This window comes from Symphalangus syndactylus, chromosome 7, assembly GCF_028878055.3.
Source record: "Symphalangus syndactylus isolate Jambi chromosome 7, NHGRI_mSymSyn1-v2.1_pri, whole genome shotgun sequence".
In the NCBI taxonomy this organism is placed as follows: Eukaryota; Metazoa; Chordata; class Mammalia; order Primates; family Hylobatidae; genus Symphalangus; species Symphalangus syndactylus.
The window spans coordinates 140,040,390-140,060,102 of NC_072429.2; positions in this window are offsets into that span (position 1 = coordinate 140,040,390).

Sequence of the window (19,713 nt, forward strand, 5' to 3'; positions counted from 1 at the left end):
GCTCACTCCTCGACCACACCCACTGTTAGGTGATGGGACAGCTTCCAGTTCTTGCAGTCACCACGACCCTGGCTGTACACATTTTGGGGCAGTAGCTCAGCCCCTGCCGTGAAGCTGGAGGAACCAGGTTTCGGACCAGGGCAGGTTGTGTCCCTTCCCTGGGCCTCAGTGTTCTCATCTGAGAAATGAGGACGGTTCCCCCACTCTGAGGTTGCTACGAGGGCTGCTTGAGATAAGCCCTGCTGGTGCAGGCTCTGATGCTAAAGTTTCCTCCTGCCTTCTTTTCCATGCTTTTCCTGGGACATGTTACCAGCCAGACCCCTTCAGTGTAGGAGTTAGGGCCGGGGAGGGGGAAAGAACAGCGTTCTGGGAGCAAAGCCAGCAGCCCTCTCCAGGCTCAGCGCTCGGTGGGCAGAGCTGGCTCAGGCTTCCTCCCAGTGCCACTGCTCCTCTCCATGCCCCTTCCTGAAAAGGCACCAGGCTGGCAGAACTTACGGGGCAAGGCTCCCCCACCCCCTTGCTCAGCACAGCTTAGAGGTGGCAGCAGGTTTCTCGTGCAGATCTCCTTAAGTTGTGAGTGACGGAAATGAACATCACCAAGGTCACCCCTCGGGACCCTCTGAGGACCCCTTGGGTGCTTCAGGGGTTTCTACCCCTCACTGGTTGAGGCTGTCCCTGGGGGCCTGAGGCCCTGGACATTGGTGCTGCCCGGGGCTAGGCTGAGCCAGATCCTGAGACGTCACTAAGTCAGCCCTCAGCTGGAGAGGCCAAGAGTCGGTGCTGGGGTGAAGTTATTGGTGTTCCAGGAGCTGTCCCTGCAGCACAAGTGGCTCAGAGGTGGCCAAGGGCACCCCTGGCAGGACCTCACCTGTGTCTGCACAGCTGCCAGGCTGTCACTGCTGAGCGGCAGAGTTCTCCTCCGGGCTTGGGTCCACACGCCCTTTGGGTGGCAGAGTCCTGCACTCCCAGCATGTCCCAGCCCACTCTGTCCTCATGTCATCTCCCTCCAGGCCAGCCATTTGCAGGTCCCCAAGTAAACCAGGCTTGCCCACCCACATGCCTGTGCCAGGCACCTAGAGTGCCCTCAACCTGACCCTCTTCCGTGGATACCAACTCCCCCTTGGAGACCTAGAGAAGCATGCCCGCCCGGGCAGCCCTGCCCTCCTCCCCATCAGGCTGGGCCCCTGGAGCGTCCGGAGCCTGCTCCTGTCTGGGCCCTCAGTGCCTCACCTGGGGCCTGACAGGCGCTCCCTGAAAGTATGTGCTGAATAACTCATCGGTCAGTGCCTCCCAAATTTTCACATGTGCACGCATCACCCGGGCATTGTTAATGTGATGCAGCGGGGCCTCGAGGAGGCCAGAGACCCTGAGACCCGGGTGAGATGGAGGCTGCTGGTTCGCTCCGGACCGCATTTTGGAGAATGAGCTGACAGAGGCTTTTCTTTCTTCTGAAGTTGCCTCTCTTTATTTTCTTGTTTTTTGGTTTGTTTGTTTTGTTGTTATTGTTGAGACAGGATCTTTCTCTGTCGCCCAGGCTGCAGTGCAGGGTGCCATCACAGCCCGCTGTAGCCTTGACCTCTCAGTTTCAGTTGATTGTCTCACCTCAGCATCCTGAGTAGCTGGAACTATAGGTGTGTGCCACCACGTGTGGCTAATTTTTGTAGTTTCTTTTCTTCTTTTTTTGTAAAGATAGGGTTTCGCCATGTTGCCCAGACTGGCCTTGAACTCCTGGGCTCAGTAATCCTCCCAACTTGGCCTCCCAAAGTGCTGGGATTACAGGCGTGAGCCACCATGCCTGTCCCCCTCTCTCTACTTTCATCCCCTGGAAAACTCCTATTCAACCTTCAAGACCCCAGCCAAACAGTGACTCCTCAGTGAAGTCTTTCCTAATCTTGCTTCCTCCCTCTCCCGCCTAACCTGGCCAAGGCTATATTCAGTGCAGCATAAGAGAATCAAATGCTTTCAAGTACACAGGGTGACACTGCGTGACTTGGAGCTTGTTCACCATTGAGTTGCGCTTGTGTTCACTGTGCCGAGGATCATCTGTTCCTGGTTTCTCAGGGAGCTCTGCATTGTCTTCCTGAGTCCTACTGGCACCTCCCCTGGGCTGGGGATGGGGATGAAAGACACAGCTCCAACCTCAGGGAGTGCATGGCAGTGGATGTGGGGCCAAGGCCCAGCGAGAGAGGGGATGGAACACAGGTGCCCAGCCTATTTGCTGAGTCCCTCTGGGTGCCGGTGCTTGGTACTCTCTGAGGCTGTTGTGAGGCCCCAGGGTCCTGGCCCGGGGAGCGTGACAGTGGCAGTGGAGGCCTCTTGGCATAGCGGCCCTGACTCCCTGTGGCTGTGCAACCTCCCCACTTCCTGCTGAACCTCTGGAGAGAAGTGCCGATAACAGCAGATTCCACCCCCAGGGCTCCATGGCAGGTGCTGCCCAGATTGGGGCAACGGCTCCCTTGCAGGCCCTGCTGTGTTGAGGACAGTCCCTGTGGAGGTTGCTAGTGTTCCCAATTCCCTGCGAGATTGGCCTCTTTCTGCCCATTATTCAGGTGAGGCCACGGAGGCCAGAAAGGTGCCCAGCCTAGGGTGACACAGAGCCCCTGTGCGAGCCAAGTCAGCCTGGCCCTGAGCCTGCCCACCTCCACCCCACTCAGGGCCCCTCATCTCCAGCAGCCCCAGGGGCCTTGGGAGGTTGACCTTTGTTGGGGCTCAGAAAACAATACCCCAAAATAAGGGACTCAGAAGCAGCCTCAAAAGCTAAAGTTGGCTGAGTGTGGTGGCTCACACCTGTTATCCCAGCATTTTGGGAGGCTGAGGTGGAAGAATCACTTGAGGTCAGGAGTTGGAGCCCAGCCTGGGCAACATAGTGAGGCCCCCATCTCTACAAAAAATGATAATAAAAGAAATGAGCCAGGCATGGTGGTGTGCCTGTGGTCCCAGCTACTCGGAAGGCTGAGTTGGGAGGGTTGCTTGAGTCCAGGAGGTCGAGGCTGCAGTGAGCCCTGATCGCACCACTGCACTCCAGCCTGGGTGACAGAGGGAGATCCTGTCTCCAAAAAAAAAAAAAAAAAAAAAAAAGCAGAAGTTTTTCTCTGACCTTCTCTTGCCCTCCTGTCTCAGACTCATTCTCCCACAAGGCTAACCAGAGACTAGAATCCCTCTTCCCCAAGGCAGGTCCTGGAAGCCGGAACCCCTTTCTCCCAAAGGCAGCCGTAAAACCTAAAAATATGATGCAAACTTTATCTCTGCCTTCCTGTGTAAAAACTGGCCCTAAAGAAATAATCCGACTACCTCATTTGACTGTAGGTCCTAAGACCCCCGTTGTAGAGAGGGTCCTGCCCCGCACCCTTCTGGGAAGAATCCTGACGGACAGGCCCCGCTGGGTTTCCCTGCTGTCTGTTCACATTAGATCAGCCCTTTCATCCAGTCCTGTTTCCACACACTGTCCATACTTTGTTGAACCTAAGGCTGCAGGAGGGACCAGTGGGTGGCTGGAGGTGCCCGTAGGGCCCTGGCCCCCAGCAGTGGCTCCTCCCCTTGAGCGGCAGCTCTTCTCCTCCTTTGCTCCCAGCCTAGTGTCCCAGGAGTCTCCTGGGCCAGATCCCAGAGAGAGACGGAGCCCACCTTGATGAGCCAGGACACCCAGTGCAGGTATACAGGGACCCCTGTCAGACACCGCCCCTGGTCCAATCAGCTGTGATCACGGCTGCAGGAGTGAGGGGGTGTGGGAGGAGCAGGGTCTCCCCAAACAGGTCCAGTGTAGCCTGTAGGAGTCGGGGTGTGAGCTTTTGAGGAGGGATACATGGGGAGCTGGGACCCCCAAGATGGATCTAGCGCAGCCCTTCCTCTTGGGCCGGGCCCCCCTAAACAGCCTCTCAGACTGGAGGGTGTGTCCACATGACCATGGCAGGGCAGGTTTGGTGGAACCTGGGGTTCTGCATTCTTGACCGGCTTGGGCTGTTGAGACACTGCTGGTCCTCAGACCTCACTTTGAGAAGCGCGGCCTTACAGCACCACTCAGAGTTTTTTTTAAAAGGAAAACTCAGTGTTTTCCTCAACTGGGGAAAAGTTCACGTAACAAAATTCACCATTAACCATTTTGATGTACACAGTTCTGTAGCACTTACTGCACTCACTAACTTCTACCGCCCCCTCCATCCCGTTCCAAGACAGCTCCATCACCCCAGAAGGGGACCCCAAGCCCACCAGCAGTCACCTCTCACTCGTCCCTCCCCCTAGCTCCTGGCAACCCCCAATCTCCTTTCTATCTCTTTGCTCTGCCTGTTCTGGACGTCTCATATAGATGGAGGCATACAAGGTGCGGGCATCTGTGGCTGGCTTCTTTCACTGGTCATGGTGTTTTCCAGGTTCACCCGCGTTGTAGCATGAGTCAGCCCTTCATTCCTTCACAGGGCTGACTACAACTCCACTGTATGGAGATACCCGATTTTATGTGTGCATCTATCTGTTGATGGAAACTTGGGTAGTTTCCACATCATGGCCATCATAAATAATGCTGCTGTGAACGTTCATGTACAAGTATCTGAAGACCAGTTTCAGCTCTTTTGGGGGTGTGAGATGCCTGCAGCTCTTCTGGGTGTGTGAGATGCCTGCAGCTCTTTTGGGTGTGAGATGCCTGCAGCTCTTTTGGGGGTGAGATGCCTGCAGCTCTTCTGGGTGTGTGTGATGCCTGCATCTCTTTTGGGTGTGAGATGCCTGCAGCTCTTCTGGGTGTGTGAGATGCCTGCAGCTCTTGTGGGTGTGAGATGCCTGCAGCTCTTTTGGGGGTGAGATGCCTGCAGCTCTTTTGGGTGTGTGAGGTGCCTGCTGTGGGACTGCTGGGACTGATGGCAGCTGAAGGGGTGGCCTGCCCCTCCACACCTGTGGGTATTTTTAGTCGGGTGGGATGAGAGACGGAGAAAAGAAATAAGACACAGAGACAAAGTATAGAGAAGCAACAGTGGGTCCAGGGGACTGGCACTCAGCACACCAAGGACCTGCACTGGCACCGGCCTCTGAGTTTCCTCAGTTTTCATTGATTATTATTTTTATTATTTCAGCAAAAAGGAGTGTAGTAGGAGAGCAGGGTGATAATAAGGAGAAGGTCAACAAAAAACATGTGAGCAAAAGAATCTATATCTTAATTAAGTTCAAGGGGAGGTGCTATGCCTGGATGTGCACGTAGGCCAGATTTATGTTTCTCTCCACCCAAACATCTCAGTGGAGTAAAGAATAACAAGGCAGCATTGCTGCGAACATGTCTCGCCTCCCGCCACAGGGCAGCTTTTCTCCTATCTCAGAGTTGAACAAATGTACAATCGGGTTTTACACGGAGACATTTAGTTCCCAGGGGCAGGCAGGAGACAGTGGCCTTCCTCTATCTCAACTGTAAGAGGCTTTCCTCTTTTACTAATCCTCCTCAGCACAGACCCTTTACGGGTGTCGGGCTGGGGGACAGTCAGGTCTTTCTCATCCCATGAGGCCATATTTCAGACTATCACATGGGGAGAAACTTTGGACAATATCCCGATTTCAAGGGCAGAGGTCCCTCCGGCTTTCTGCAGTGCATTGTGCCCCTGGTTTATTGAGACTAGAGAATGGCAATGACTTTTACCAAGTATACTGCTTGTAAACATTTTGTTAACAAGGCACGTCCTGCACAGCCCTAGATCCCTTAAACCTTGATTTCATACAACACATGTTTTTGTGAGCTCCAGGTTGGGTCAAAGTGGCTGGGTCAAAGTGGCTGGGGCAAAGCTACAAATTAACAACATCTCAGCAAAGCAATTGTTTAAAGTACAGGTCTTTTTCAAAATGGAGTCTCTTATGTCTTCTCTTTCTACACAGACACAGTGACAGTCTGATCTCTCTTTCTTTTCCCTATGGGCAGCTCTGTGTTTCACCCATTGAAGAACCAACAGTTTTGAAAACATGAATCTGCTCGCACCTCCCATGTTTCATGAACGTAGATTCCACACCTCTGTTTGGTAGCAGCATCATGCTCATCACGTGGGTGTGGCCACTGGCATGGCTCATCCACAACGGTATCTTCTTGTGCCTGGTCGGTTGTTTTTAGGGTAAATCCCAACAGTGAAGGTGTAAGGTCAAGGTCAAGCCGCTTGTGTTACATCACACCTTCCCTCGGGAGGCTACCAGGGCTCTCCCATACTGGAATCCATCAGGCCTCGTTCCTCACATTCTCCACGTTCTTTTTTCATCCTTGTCAATGTCATAGCAGGAGACACATGGACTCTGGAGATATGAATATGAAGTCAGCCTCTAAAAATGCTGACATGCACTTCTCTGCACAAATCTGGGTCATACATGGTGTTAATGATAAATTCTCTGGGTGCTGGGATTATGGGCAATTGATGTTTGTTTTGCCAATTGTGTATATGTATTTTCTATTTTTTCTACAATGAATGTGTATTACTTGGGTAATAAAAATAAGTTTTGGCTGGGTGCGGTGGCTCATGACTGTAATCACAACACTGGGAGGCTGAGGCAGGAGGACTGTTTGAGCCCAGGAGTTCAAGACCAGCCTGCGCAACATAGTGAGACCCTGTCTCTACAAAGAATACAAAAAATTAGCTGGGTGTGGTGACACTCACCTGTAGTCCCAGCTAATTGGGAGGCTGAGGCAGGAGGATCACTTGAGCCAGGGGAGTCAAGGCTGCAGTGGGCTGCAATGGCACCGCTGCATTCTAGCCATCCTGGGCGACAGATACTGTCTCAAAAAAAAAAAAAAAAGTTTTAAGCAATGAAGTGGGGATGTGCTTGGGGTCTCTCCTCATGGGAACCCATTAAAGGACAGAGCTGATCCTGCTAGCCCATCTGCCCACCTTGGGTGGGTTTTGGGGGCACAAACCCATCCTTGCCCTTGGCTGTGAGGCTGTCCTGGCAGCGCCCGCCAGCAAGAAGGTGGCAGTGCTGGGAACACGGGCTGTCTGGGACCCTAAAACTCCTCTGGCTCACTGCAACCTCCACCTTCCTGGTTCAAGTGATTCTTCTGCCTCAGGCTCCCAGTAGCTGGGACTACAGGTGCCTGCCACCATGCCCGGCTAATTTTTGTATTTTTAATAGAGACGGGTTTCACCACATTGATCAGGCCACCGTGCCCGGCCATGTTTACTACTTTTAAGTGTGCAGTTCAGTGGCATTAAGCACATTCATAACATTGTATGACCATCACCACCATCTCCAGAACGACTTCATCTTCCCAGGCTGAAACTCCATCCCCACGAAACACTGGCTCCCCATTCCCCTCCCCCAGGCCCCGGCTCCCACCACGCTTCTCACTGTCTCTAGGGACTCAGGTGAGTGGAATCCCATGGCATCTGCTCTTTCCTGACTGGTTACTTTCACAGAGCGCCGTGTCCTCAAGCTTCGGTCCTGCTGCAGCACGTACCAGAATTTCCTTCCTTTTTGAGGCTAATGCAAAAATTAGCCAGCATGGTGGTGTGCTCCTGCAGTCCCTGCTTCTTGGGAGGCTGAGGTGGGAGGATCACTTGTGCCCAGGAGGTTGAGGCTGCAATGAGCTGTAATCACACCACTGCACTCCAGCCTGGGCCACAGAGCAGGACCCTGTCTCCAAAAAAAAAAAAAAAAAAAAAAAAAAAAAAAAAAATCTGGCCGGGTGCAGTGGCTCGGGCCGTGATCCCAGCACTTTGGGAAGCTGAGATGGGTGTATCACCTGAGGTCAGGAATTCGAGACCAGCCTGGCCAACATGGTGAAACCCCATTTCTACTAAAAATACAAAAAATAGCCAGGCGTGGTGGCGGGCGCCTGTAATCCGCCCAGAAGGCTGAGGCAGGATAATCGCTTGAACCCCCAGGAGGCAGAGGTTGCAGTGAGCTGAGAGCGTGCCACTGCACTCCAGCCTGGGCAACAGAGTGAGACTCTGTCTGAAAAAAAAAAAAAAAATATATATATATATCTTTAAAATTAAAAAAAAGTAATTGCTTATCAATAGCACCAACTTCCTGAGCTATTAGGCCTCGCATCAGCTTCGTTGTCCTGATGCTACTCTATGGCCCTGCAGGCAACGCTGTCCACGCAGGCCACGTGTCTGTCTCTCATTCCTGCCGAGAGGCGTGCAGGGGCGCCTGGAGTCATTCTGGTCAGGGTGGGGCAAATCTGTAGGGTTGGGTTGAGAGGGGAATCCCGTGTCTCATCTTGAGGATTTGAGAACAGAAGGAGGGCAAGGGCAGAATTAAATGAAAATTTGCTTCTGTCGTGGGAGGGGTACATGTGTGAGGCAAGAACGACCCCCCAGCTCTGCCCTTTATTTGCAAAATGTCTTTAAAGACAAAGGAGGGCCGGGCACAGTGGCTCATGCCTATAATCCTAGCACTTTGGGAGGCAGAGGTGGGCAGATCACTTGAGATCAGCAGTTTGGGACCAGCCTGGCCAACATGGTGAAATCTTGTCTCTAGTAAAATCAAAAACAAAAACAAATTAGCCAGGCACAGTGGTGAGCGCCTGTAATCCCAGCTATTGGGGAGGCCGAGGCAAGAGAATCCCTTGAACTCAGTAGGTGGAGGTTACAGTGAGCTGAGTTCGCTCCACAGCACTCCAGCTTGGGCGACAGAGGGAGACTCTGTCTCCAAAAAAAAAAAAAAAAAAAAAAAAAGAAAGTAGGAGCCATATATTCATTCATTTGTTCACTTAATAAATCATTCACTCATGCAAGACCATCATCCTGGGCCCTGAACCTGCTTCTCAGGTGGGCCACACCTGAACACATTCTACAGAGACTTCCAGGCCGTTGGGGCCCATGTGTAGGGTCAGGGAGGACGGGCCAGTGGGTATGCAGAATCGGGTGGGGGCACCCAGCTTTGGGGTCCTTCGGGATTTCAGTGGATTGGCTGCTAAAAACAAGCCCTTCCTGAGGGCCCCAGGCTGCTCCCCTGTCGGTTCTGCTTCTGAACCAGGAAGAGGCTGCCACCTGGCTCTGCTACGGTGACCGACCGTCCCAGTTTGCCTGGGACTGAGTGATTTCCTGGGAAGCAGAGCTGTTAGTGCTAGACCTGGGACAGTCCTAGGGAAACCAGGATGCTGGCCACTCCAGCTTCTGCCCACAAGGCCTCCCCCACAGGAAGAATTCCTGAGCCCCTCCTCCCACAGCTTGGCTCCAACGCCCTTGTGTTCTGGGGCCGTAGTTGGGGAATTCTGTTGGGACGGACTGTTTCTGCGGCGTTCTGGGGCTGTCATTGGGGAATTCCGTTGGGACGAACTGTTTCTGCAGCATTCTGGGGCCGTAGTTGGGGAATTCTGTTGGGACGGACTGTTTCTGTGGCATTCTGGGGCTGTCCTTGGGGAATTCTGTTGGGATGGACTGTTTCTGCAGCATTCTGGGGCCATAGTTGGGGAATTCTGTTGGGACGGACTGTTTCTGCGGCATTCTGGGGCTGTCCTTGGGGAATTCTGTTGGGATGGACTGTTTCTGCACCTGTCTGTTGGACAAGCAGTCAAGCCCCTCATGAGTAGAGACCCTGTCTCGTCCATCCTTGTGCTTCCAGGGTCTAGCCCCATGCCTGCATGGCCGCCATTCCTGGACCTGGACTTGACATCCTGTTCTGAGTTGCAGTAGTTGTTCCGTAGTTACAAAGCAGTGTGTGCACGGGGAGAGGGCAGCAGCAAGGGAGCACCTGCACAGGTGAGTCAGGAGGAGGCGCTGCATGGGGCAGGTGGGGAAGGAGCAGAAGAGCACCTGGGCAAAGGCAAGGAAGGGCTGGAGAATTAGACATAGCCAAGGTTATCTTGGGTAGGAGTTGGGAATGTTCAGAGGGGCTGGCAGGGATCTCGACGGAACATGTTGCCCTGTGGAGGGCCTTGAATCTGCCATGGGGCTGCAGCATGTCTTGAGGGCACTGGGAGCCACTGGAGAATCCTAAGCTGAGGCAGGAGAATCATTAAGCAGGGTAAGTGCCTGACAATCCACGTGCTTCGCCAGGTGGCCAGATGCAGGGGCCAGGGCAGAGGACAGTGCGGAGGCTGAGGGGGTCAGGTGGCACCTCCAGCCTTCTTCTGGGCTGGGTCTGTGCTGAGAGCTGCTTCCTGGAGGAGGAGAGATCAGTACGGCCTGGGCCCCTAGGCCAGCATGTGGCTGCCCAGCCAGGAAACTGCTACCAGAGAGGCATGGCCGGCTCCCTGTGGCTACAGCATCAGCTCAGCGGGAGAGCTGGGGTCAAGCCAAGACCCTAGCAGGGTCCAAAGGGGGGTCCACCAGGCCAGGCTGGGGAGGAGGGCTGCCTGGGGTGGTCACCCATAGCCATGATTAGGAGGCAGACGGGGTGTCTGCCCAAGATGCCACAAAGATGCTCCAAGATGACTGTGGCGGCAAGTGTGGGGGATGAGGCTTCAGAGCAGAGCACCAATGCTTCTTTCTGCTGCACACGGCAGGGCACCAGGCCTCTCCAGGGATGTGGACATGGGGGCTGGACTCCCAGCTGCAGACTTGCTGCGGGGTGCCTCTGAGCAGGACTTCTTCTGAAGCAGGACTAACAGGAGTCTAGAGGCGATGGGAGAAGCCTGTTCAGAGTCCCCGGGATGAAGCGGGCCCCTAGTGAGTGTGACCTGCTGGCTAGCTGGGACCCCCAATTCTCTCTGTGTCAAATGGGCATGCTTGCTCTTCCCTCTTGAAGTATGGTGAGTATTAAATTATGGAGAATGTGTAGACGGCTCTAAAAGCCAATGAGTGCGGCTGTCGTCAATATGCAGGCCTCTCCATAAACCAGGGTGAAAGAGCTCTGCAGAGTTCTGCAGACTGTGAGGAAGCCACGTGCTTCCCGGCATGCATCCTTTATATGTTTCTCTGGGTGTTTGTTTCCAATTAGAATAATCAATTACATACTTGTCAAGTATCTCAAGTATGAGCTAGTTGGGAAGATTAAAACCGGACGTTAATGCAGCAAGAGCAGGTGCTTAACTCGTGTGATAAGGTAGCAAAAACCAGGGTGAGAATGAAATGCTTTTGGGAAAGCTAAACAGGGGACTCAGTATCTATCACCAAACTGTGGCCAGTGTGGTGAGGTGACAAGAACTGCCTTTCTGACCAGTTTGGAGGTTAAAAAGACTTGCGGAATGATTGGGTCATGAGAAGCACGTGGTTTATTTCAGTAAAGCTTCTTTTACATAAACAAGTTTTAGTCTAAAGAAAGATTTCACATTAAGGGAAAGCAGAATTACAGATTGACTTGGCACTTCATTTACATGTCTTTAAAAAGTGGCTAATAAAAATAGTCCCCTTTGTAAGGGGCTATAGTAAGAAAATGATTGTAAGAAAAACCCCATAGTAAATACAAAACCATAGAAGCCCTTTTTGTAAATCCTCCTCCAATGTCTGGGTTTGGGGCAGGGTGGGATGGAGTTGGGGCCCATGACTGGAGACGCTTTGGAGTGCCAGCATCATGCAGCAACAACACAATAGCAGGACACATTTGAGTTCATTTGCCCACTGGTTCCTTGAAACAATGCTTTGAATACAGACGATGCACTGAGCCCCTGCCTTCCCAGCGATGGGCATGCAGGGGGCGGGGCGGTGAGTGCGAAGCCAAGGTGGGTGGGCCAGGCTTCCCCTCAGGCTGGGGGAGGGGAGGCTGCCTGCCTCTCCTGGTGGTGGCCGGAAATCCTCGGTGTCCCTTGGTTTGTGCATGTTCCCAATTTCGGCCTTCGTCTCCCCTGTGTGTGTCCCTGGGTGGCTTCTCCTCTTATAAGGAGCCATTGAATCTGAGGCCCACCCTATTCCAGGAAACGACCTCATCTTCACTGAGCTCATTACATCTGCAGAGACCTTATTTCCAAATAAGGTCACATTCGGGGTTTCTGGGTGGACTTGGACATTGGGGCACTTCACTCCCTCCCAGCTTCCGAGGGCTCTCCCAGCCCCCAGCTCCATCCCCAGGTTATCCCACAGGTGCCTGTCATGCGGCTCCTGCCTGTTTAGTCCTGTCTCAGTGTTGGCTTCCCCGAGGACCTGGGCTGATGCAGGGATGTAGAGTTGTCAGGCCTGAGAAGCAGGGGCTCATCTGCGGTGGGGACGGGGAAGACTGGGCCGGTGGCCAGTGTCCAGCAGTGGCACGAGGCCGGGCTGACCCAGGTGTCTGGCTCTGTCAGCCAGAGTAGCAGCTGTGGTTGCTGAAGTGCGGCCTCTTTCTGTGGGGAGCAGGTTTTGGGAAGGAGATGGGTCTGGGCTTAGGATGCTGAGCCCCAGGAGGGGGTGGAGTCCACGAGGACATGCCTCAGGGCTCAGGGGTCACTGTGGGAGGTGGTCTGACCCCTGACCTTATTGTCCCCTGCCACACTGCTGGCTGGCACAGAGATGTGGTTCCCCAATCTAGCGCTGGGGTAGGGGACAGCATGAAGCCCAGGGGATGCCCTGGCCCCAGCTCACAGGTGCAGCCCAAGAGCGTGGGGTGTGCACTGGGAAGGCGCTAGTTCCACTGTCAATAGAATCTGTGCTGATGGTGCTGACCTGAGACCCCGGGACGACCAGTCTGTCCAGTGGGTAAGGTGGGCGGGAGAGGAGCACAGGAGGGGTAAGGGCCGTGGGGGACAGCTGGAGGTGGAAGCTGAGCAGCGGGGTTTGGGAGGAGAGCTGCCGAGCCACCTGCAGGTTCCTGGGACCCTCTATTCTGGGGGAGTTGGAGTGAGTGGAAGAAGGTGGGAATGGGGAGCGGAGGAGCCTGCGGCATCCCCACCTGCAGGGGAGAAGGTTCCCAGCCTGGGTGTCAGTGCAGTCAGCAGTGCGGGCCCAGAGAAAATGGCTCATCACCCCTCTCCTCTGGGTTTGATTCCCCACTGGGAGTGGGAGAGCTCCTGAAACAGAAACTGCTGCCCGGAGCCCGTGGGTGCAAAAACCCGGGGCCCAAGGCCTTTGCTGGTTTTAAACAAATCCACCCTTAGCCGACTCTCCCCACCAGGCTTTTCCGCATGATTTGATGGGATGGGGCCTGCCGCCTCCTCCCTCTGCCCAGGGAAGGGTTCCCAGATGCGTGGGGGAGGAGGTGCGGCTCCTTCCTTTTCCTGGTGGCGCCGTGAAGATCTGTGTGTGTAGTTCTTGGAAAAATTCCAGGTGCTTGAAAGGAATGTCTCAGTGGGTCAAGGGTGAGTGGGGAATCAGAGGTGACCCATGTCCAGGAGGGCCTCCCTTGCCTGGCACCCCCCACCACAGAGCCACAGACTGTGCTGTCTCCCTCTCTTTGTCTCCCTCTCTCTCCCTGACTCTTTCCTTCTTCCTGTCTCCCTCTCCCTCTCTTTCTGTCTCTCTTTCTCTCTCTCTCACACACACACATATCCCTAGGTGATGGCTGTCGGTGGCTCCACCCATGGCCAGATGGGAGAGGAGTGACAGGGCTGGGTAGTGGCTGGTCTGTAGGCCTCTGCCCTGCCTCCACCTGGGGGCCCGCTGGCTTTGGGTTCGGAGAAGAGGGCTGAAAGGGGACGGGAGAGTTGGGGTAATGCTCCAGCCTGAGCCGGGCCCAGGGGTCAGGGAGGTGCCTGTGGTCAAGGCCTGCGGTGCCTGGTTGGCCTCCAACCTCACCACCTGCTAGCTGGGCCAGCACCTCCAGGAGGTCATGCCCTGCCCTGTGGGGTGGGCGGCAGATGCCCCTCCTGGGCTGCTGGGAAAACGTGTGCCCTGCTGGGGACTGGTCTGCACGGGCTCCTGGAGGCTGGGGGATTTGGGAACCCTCAGAAGATGTGGCCCCTGCTCTTGGGAAGGCATTTTTGCTGCTCAAGGCAGAGGGGACGTGGCTTTTCCAGCCTGGCCCTGTGGGCGCTGTCTGCGTTCCTGAGCCGCATCTGGGAGTTGGATGACCGGGAGCCCCTGCGTTCTCTCCAAGCCTCCTCGCTGGACACTGCACTCAGGACCCAGCAGAAGCCTCTGCCCTGGGTGCAGTGAGACAGGGAAGCCACCGGTCCGTCCCGGCATCTAGGCCACTGGGGTGTTCACAAGGAGCTGTGAGAATGAATCGCAGGAAGTGGCTTTGAACTTTCGCTGGGCCCAGGGGAGTTACAGTTGACTGAGTTTGGCCAGATGGTCTTTAAATCCCTTCTAATTATAAGATTCCAGCATGGGCGGTATTGTCACCCATATTTGTTTATTTTTTTTTTGAGGCGGAATCTCTCTCTGTCGCCAGGCTGGAGTGCAGTGGTGCGATCTTGGCTCACTGCAACCTCTGCCTCCCAGGTTCAAACAATTCCCCTGCCTCAGTCTTCTGAGTAGCTGGGACTACAGGCACAGGCCACCACACCCGGCTAATTTTTTCTGTATTTTAGTAGAGACAGGGTTTCACCATGTTGGCCAGGACGGTCTCCATCTCCTGATCTTGTGATCCACCCGCTGCCAAAGTGCTGGGATGAGAGGCATGAGCCACCGTGCCTAGCCCCACGCAAACTTTAGAACCACCTGCAGCAGGGGCGACAGGGTAGGGTGGGCAGGGCCTATTCGGGGGACGGGGGTGGAAGTCCAGCCTGGAAAGGCTCTGGCCCCACCTGGAGAAGCAGTTCCTCCTCGGAGTGGCTGGCACCTGGGCTTTGGTGTGGGATCTTCTCAGGTGCACACCTCTGCTCCCATGCTCACTGCTGCGTGCTCCTGGCCATGTGGCTGAACTGGCTGAGCCTCAGGTGCCTGATCTGTGAAATGGGGTGACAGAGTTTATAGGGTTGCTGAGAAGATCCGTAAGAGAATGTGCACACATGCTGAACGCCTCCAGTTTCAGGTAGATGAGCCACTGGCAGCCATCGTCATCACCACTAGGGTGGCCCCTCGCCATGTCTGCCCTTGCCCTGCCTTGCAGAGAACCAGTGGGTCTTGACCAGGGGAAAGCCAGACGCCAGGGGAGCAGGGGATGCCTGGCAGTCACTGAGTGCCACCCCACAGCAGGCCCTGCCCCTCACCCTGTTCTGCAGGACAGCCCCTCGAGGTTTGCGTGGCCACTTCCCTGCCCTACAGCTGGGGAAGGGTGGAGTGGGGCTTGTACCCGGGACTTTCTGCCTCCAGTGCCAGTGCCCTTCCCACGGGGACCTCATGAGAAGTGCCCATGTGTGGGGGCTGGGCGGTGGCTCGGGAGTGGGGACAAGGGAGGGGTCAGGTTGGTTCATAGTTGGAGGCCCAAAGGCAGGGCTGTGGAGAGGCACGAAGGACATGGGTTTGTCCCCCACATGGTCATGGTCAGAAGCAACATGAGGAGGCCCTGAGAGGCGTAGGGGGCACCACAGCCTGGATGGAGGAAGTAGGGGGGCAGGTGAGAGAGGGCTTCCTGGGGGAGTTGGCATCTGAGCCGACGAAAGACAAGTTGGAGTTGGCCACAGAGGATGAGAGGGCAGCATTCAGAGCAGCAGGCGGCAGGTGCAGAGACTGCCTTTGAATAACCTTGGAAGGTCTGAGATTCCCTCCTGGGCCCTGGGTGAGTGGCGTTTGTACCTGACTTCCCCCTTTCTGCCTATTTACTGTCAGTTGTCTATTTTTGTTTGTCTTGATTCCCAGTCCGGATGGGTTAAGATAGTTCTCACATCTGTCCCCTTCCTCCCTGACCAAGCACACAGCGGCAGCCAGACCACAGCTTCCTGTCTTTCTTCATACCCAGGAGGAAGAGAATGTTGCAAGTGAGTGTGGCTGCTCAGCCTTGCAGCTCTGAGCTGCCAGCGGGAGCAACAGGTTCCCGATGTCCTTCCTCAGCCCTGGCTTCCCAGAATTTCCTTTTTTTTTGACTGAGTCTCGCTCTGTTGCCCAGGCTGGAGTGCAGTGGTACAGTCTTGGCTCACTGCAATCTCCACCTCCCGGGTTCAAGCAATTCTCCTGCCTCAGCCTCCCGAGTAGCGGGGATTACAGGTGTCCACCACCACGCCTGGCTAGTTTTTGTATTTTTACTAGAGATGGGGTTTTACCATGTTGGCCAGGTTGGTCTCAAACTCCTCACCTCAGGTGATCCGCCTGCCTCAGGCTCCCAAAGTGCTGGGATTATTGGCGTGAGCCACCGTGCCTGGCCAAATTTTCTTCAATGGCTTCTTAGGGGCCATTCAGAGCAGGCATTGCTGAGAGTGGGGACAGCCCTGAGTGGAAGGCCCTTCTCACCATCAGGCCTCCAGGCTGTGGGGCAACAAAGGAAGCCAGGGAACACGCCCCTTTGCCATCTTTTTATCATTCTTCCTCAGTCTGGCATTTTCTAGATTCAGGCTGTTTTCTTGGGGATTGGAGTCTAGGATAGTTGCTTGATATCTGAAGTTGGGCAATTGTTTTAGACACAGTAGAATTCCAGAAAGAGATGAGATAATTGACTTGCTTTTTTTTTCTGATAAAATATTTCATATTTACAAAGAGTATATCTAATCACTATAACATGAACAGCCCTGTCCCACCAGCTGAAGGAACAGGGCGCCACCAAGACGGCCCCAGGGCCCCCCCAGGGAGTATAGCACCCTGCATGTGGTGCACACCCCGCAGTGATCCTCTGTGTGGTTTTCTTACTTACATGTGCTTTGTCTGCTCCTGGACTTTGTTAAGTGGGATCACGGTGTGTGCTGTACTCCATGTGGGGTTAGCGAATCTCTGCCGACTGGCGGCCCATTGCACAGGTGGCCCATGACCAGCGGGGCAGTGGAATTTAACCTTTCTGCTTTATTTGTCAAATACTCATGGTACTCCTGTCACTTTGTGTGTCAGCCACAGGGCCAGGTGATGGGAACATTCGTCCACAGGGCTCAGGCAAGGGGCCCAGGGTCACCCAGCCTGTAGGTGCTGAGCCAGGTCCAGGTGAGTGCAGGTCCGAACTCACCACGTGTGTTCAGCCCCACTGTGTGCCAGCACCGGTAGGCGCTACGGGAACCAGCACAGAGTAGGCATGCAATAGTGCTCATGGAGAGGAGCTAAATGTTTTCCTCATTCCGGAGGAAGTGCTGTTGCTTTCGTTTCACAAATGACAAAATACAGCATTAGCCCAGCAGCGGTGCCTGGCTACACATCCAAGTCACCTGGGGGCGCCGCTGGATCCTCAGCTGCCCACACTCCAGCCCCCTAGATGTTCTGAGCAGTTGAGGCAGGACCTGGCCATAGGGGTTTGTCCAAACTTTCCACATAGGTCTTACTGGTGGCCAGTGTTGAGAGCTGCCATTGCACCCTCCAAAGCCCTACGAGACACTGAGCTCAGAACTTGCACTGTCTTTTACATGAACTTGGCGGGCAGAGGTTGCACCATCTAACGTGAGCCCAGACAGTTAGTGTTCAACAACACATGGCTTGCTCTTAGTTATTCATATTTTAAAGGGAAACCAACTTTTCACAAATGGGTTTATAGCTGATTAGGACAGGAGGGGGCTGCCTGAGCAGGCCAGGGGCATTTGACGAGGCGGCCCGCCTGTGGCATGGTTAACGGTGATGTTCACAGCACGTGTGCTGTTTGCTAGCCCCCCCCCACATCACGTGACCGTTCTCACTGTGGATGGTGAAGGGCTTGTTCCCTGGTATCTACTCCCCAGAGCCTGCGGCACCAGCCCCATTGTATCTGTGTTCTGGCTTTCTCTACAATTCTCCCTCCCTTCCCAGCACAAGAGAGGGGAGAAAGGCTCAGGCCTAAACGTGACAGCACACAGTTGCCAAACACACACACTACACGCATGCACAAACACAGAGGCACACACCACTTTCAGGATGGCCCATTTATATGTCCACAGTCCTGCAAGGTCAACTTGTCCCAAACCAACTCCCCCGGGGCTCCTCCACACCCCACCTGCCCCTGCCCCTGCCAGCCTGGTGCTCCTGGGCTCTCCTCACATAAGTGGGGACCTGCTCTGTGCAGCTCTGGGGACACAGCAGGAGCATCTCAGCTGTAGGCCCTGCCCTCAAGGAGTGGACAGATCCACAGGGGGACAGGCCCACAAGCCACTGGAGTATGGTGGGGTCAAAGCTGCAGTGGTGGAACAGGAGCCGAATTTCATCTGTGGAGTTAGGGAATCAAGACGTGGAAGGCCCCCGGCCCCCTCCCCACTGCCACCCCATCCCAGTGCTCCTGACTTGCCTCCTGCCCCTCTTCCTGCTGCTCCCCTCATGGCCTGTTTGGATCCTCTCTGCCTTTGCCTGGAGATTGCAGTATTCACGTGCACTTTCCTGCCTCTCCCTGCAGCCGGGGTCCCCTTGCTCAAATACCAGTCTGGACACTTTTCTCTCTTGGTCAAAGTCCTCATAGCCTCCTACTACCCCAGGACAGACGCCAGCCCACTGGCCCTCTCCACTGCTCCCCTCGGTGTGTACAGAGCACTGCCATGCGCTGGGCACTGCTTCAGGGACTGGGCAGAGCAACGAGCATGAAACAGACACTTCTCTGCAGCATCCAAGCATTGCTGCGGTGGCCTCTGCACACACAGTGCTATTCCTGCAGCCTCGCCTCTGCCAGTGCTGTTCCCACTGCTGAGCCTGTCTTGCCCTCTATGCCTTTATACCCCCAGAAAATGCCTCTTCCCCTTTCATGGTTGATTTTCTGTGTTCTCCTCTTACCTGAATCCCCCGCTGGGTCAGGGGTGCTGCTTCTCCATTTCCAGGGCAATCTCTGCTTCCCTCTCTCCATTGAACACTCATTTTCTGCACTGTGAGCTCTTTGTGGCAGGGAGGTCTGTAGTTTTATTTTATTCTTCTGTGTTCTTAGCCATTATCATAGGACCAAGCATATAGCAGGTGCTCAATAAACATCTCAAAAGAAATGGGGAAACCAAGGCTCGGGAGGTTAAGGGACTTCCGAGGTCACAGGGCTAGTGAGAGCAGGGGTTGGATTTGGAAGTGTTTGCATGTGATTTGCACTATGGCAGTATGGTGTCCCCATCATGTCGCTCCTGGAGAAAGCTGCTCATTCGGACTCATGTTTTTCTTTGCTTACAGAGACGTGATTATGCTTTCCCAGAAAAGCTGAAGCTTAGCATGTATCATAGCATGGAGATCCAGCTAACCCCACTTCAAAGTTTTTGCGAGGAATACATAATCCAAATATTTGAACTCCAGTTGTAACAAGGTAGAGTGCATCCGAATACCACACATGGGATTGTGTGTTCACCATGTGTGGATGTTCAGGGCTGTGCACTCTGGGGTATGTGTGTCAACCTCACCTGCTCCTCACTCACCATCGAGCTGGGAGACTGGCCCTTGAGGAGAATTCTTGTGAACGAAGACAGCAGAGGGCAACGCCGATTGCACCTTTATCACCGACCATGGCCTCTGTGACACTCCACGCATTGTGCAAAGTCAGATACTTACCACTATTGGGTCAGGATTTGCACCAGGCCATTGAGAATGAAGCACCTGGAATGCAGGGTGGAGGGTTCTGGAGTTTAAAGGGGAGCCACACTTCTCACCGGGGGAGCTGGGGGTGAGGGGAAGGAGGGCTTCCCTGAAGGCGCTGTTTGAACAAGACCTGGAAGGACAAGTAGGTGGGTTTCAGACTGAGTAGGAAAAGTGTATCCTGGGCAGCCCGCAGGGAAGGGCACGTTTAGGGTGACAGTGAGTGATTCATAGTTGTTTGGGAGGGGTGCGGCGGGAGCACTTATTTGAGGCCAGACTGTGATGCGTCTTGTAGATGCCCCAGAGTTTGACCTTTAATGCAGGTAGGAGAGCTCCCTAGTCTGTCCAAACAGCTCTAATATAATAGTTATGCAGGCAGCTTTCCATTCTCTGCACGGGGCTTGTCCACATCTATTGGCATATTTGATTTTCCAAGCAGCCTTGC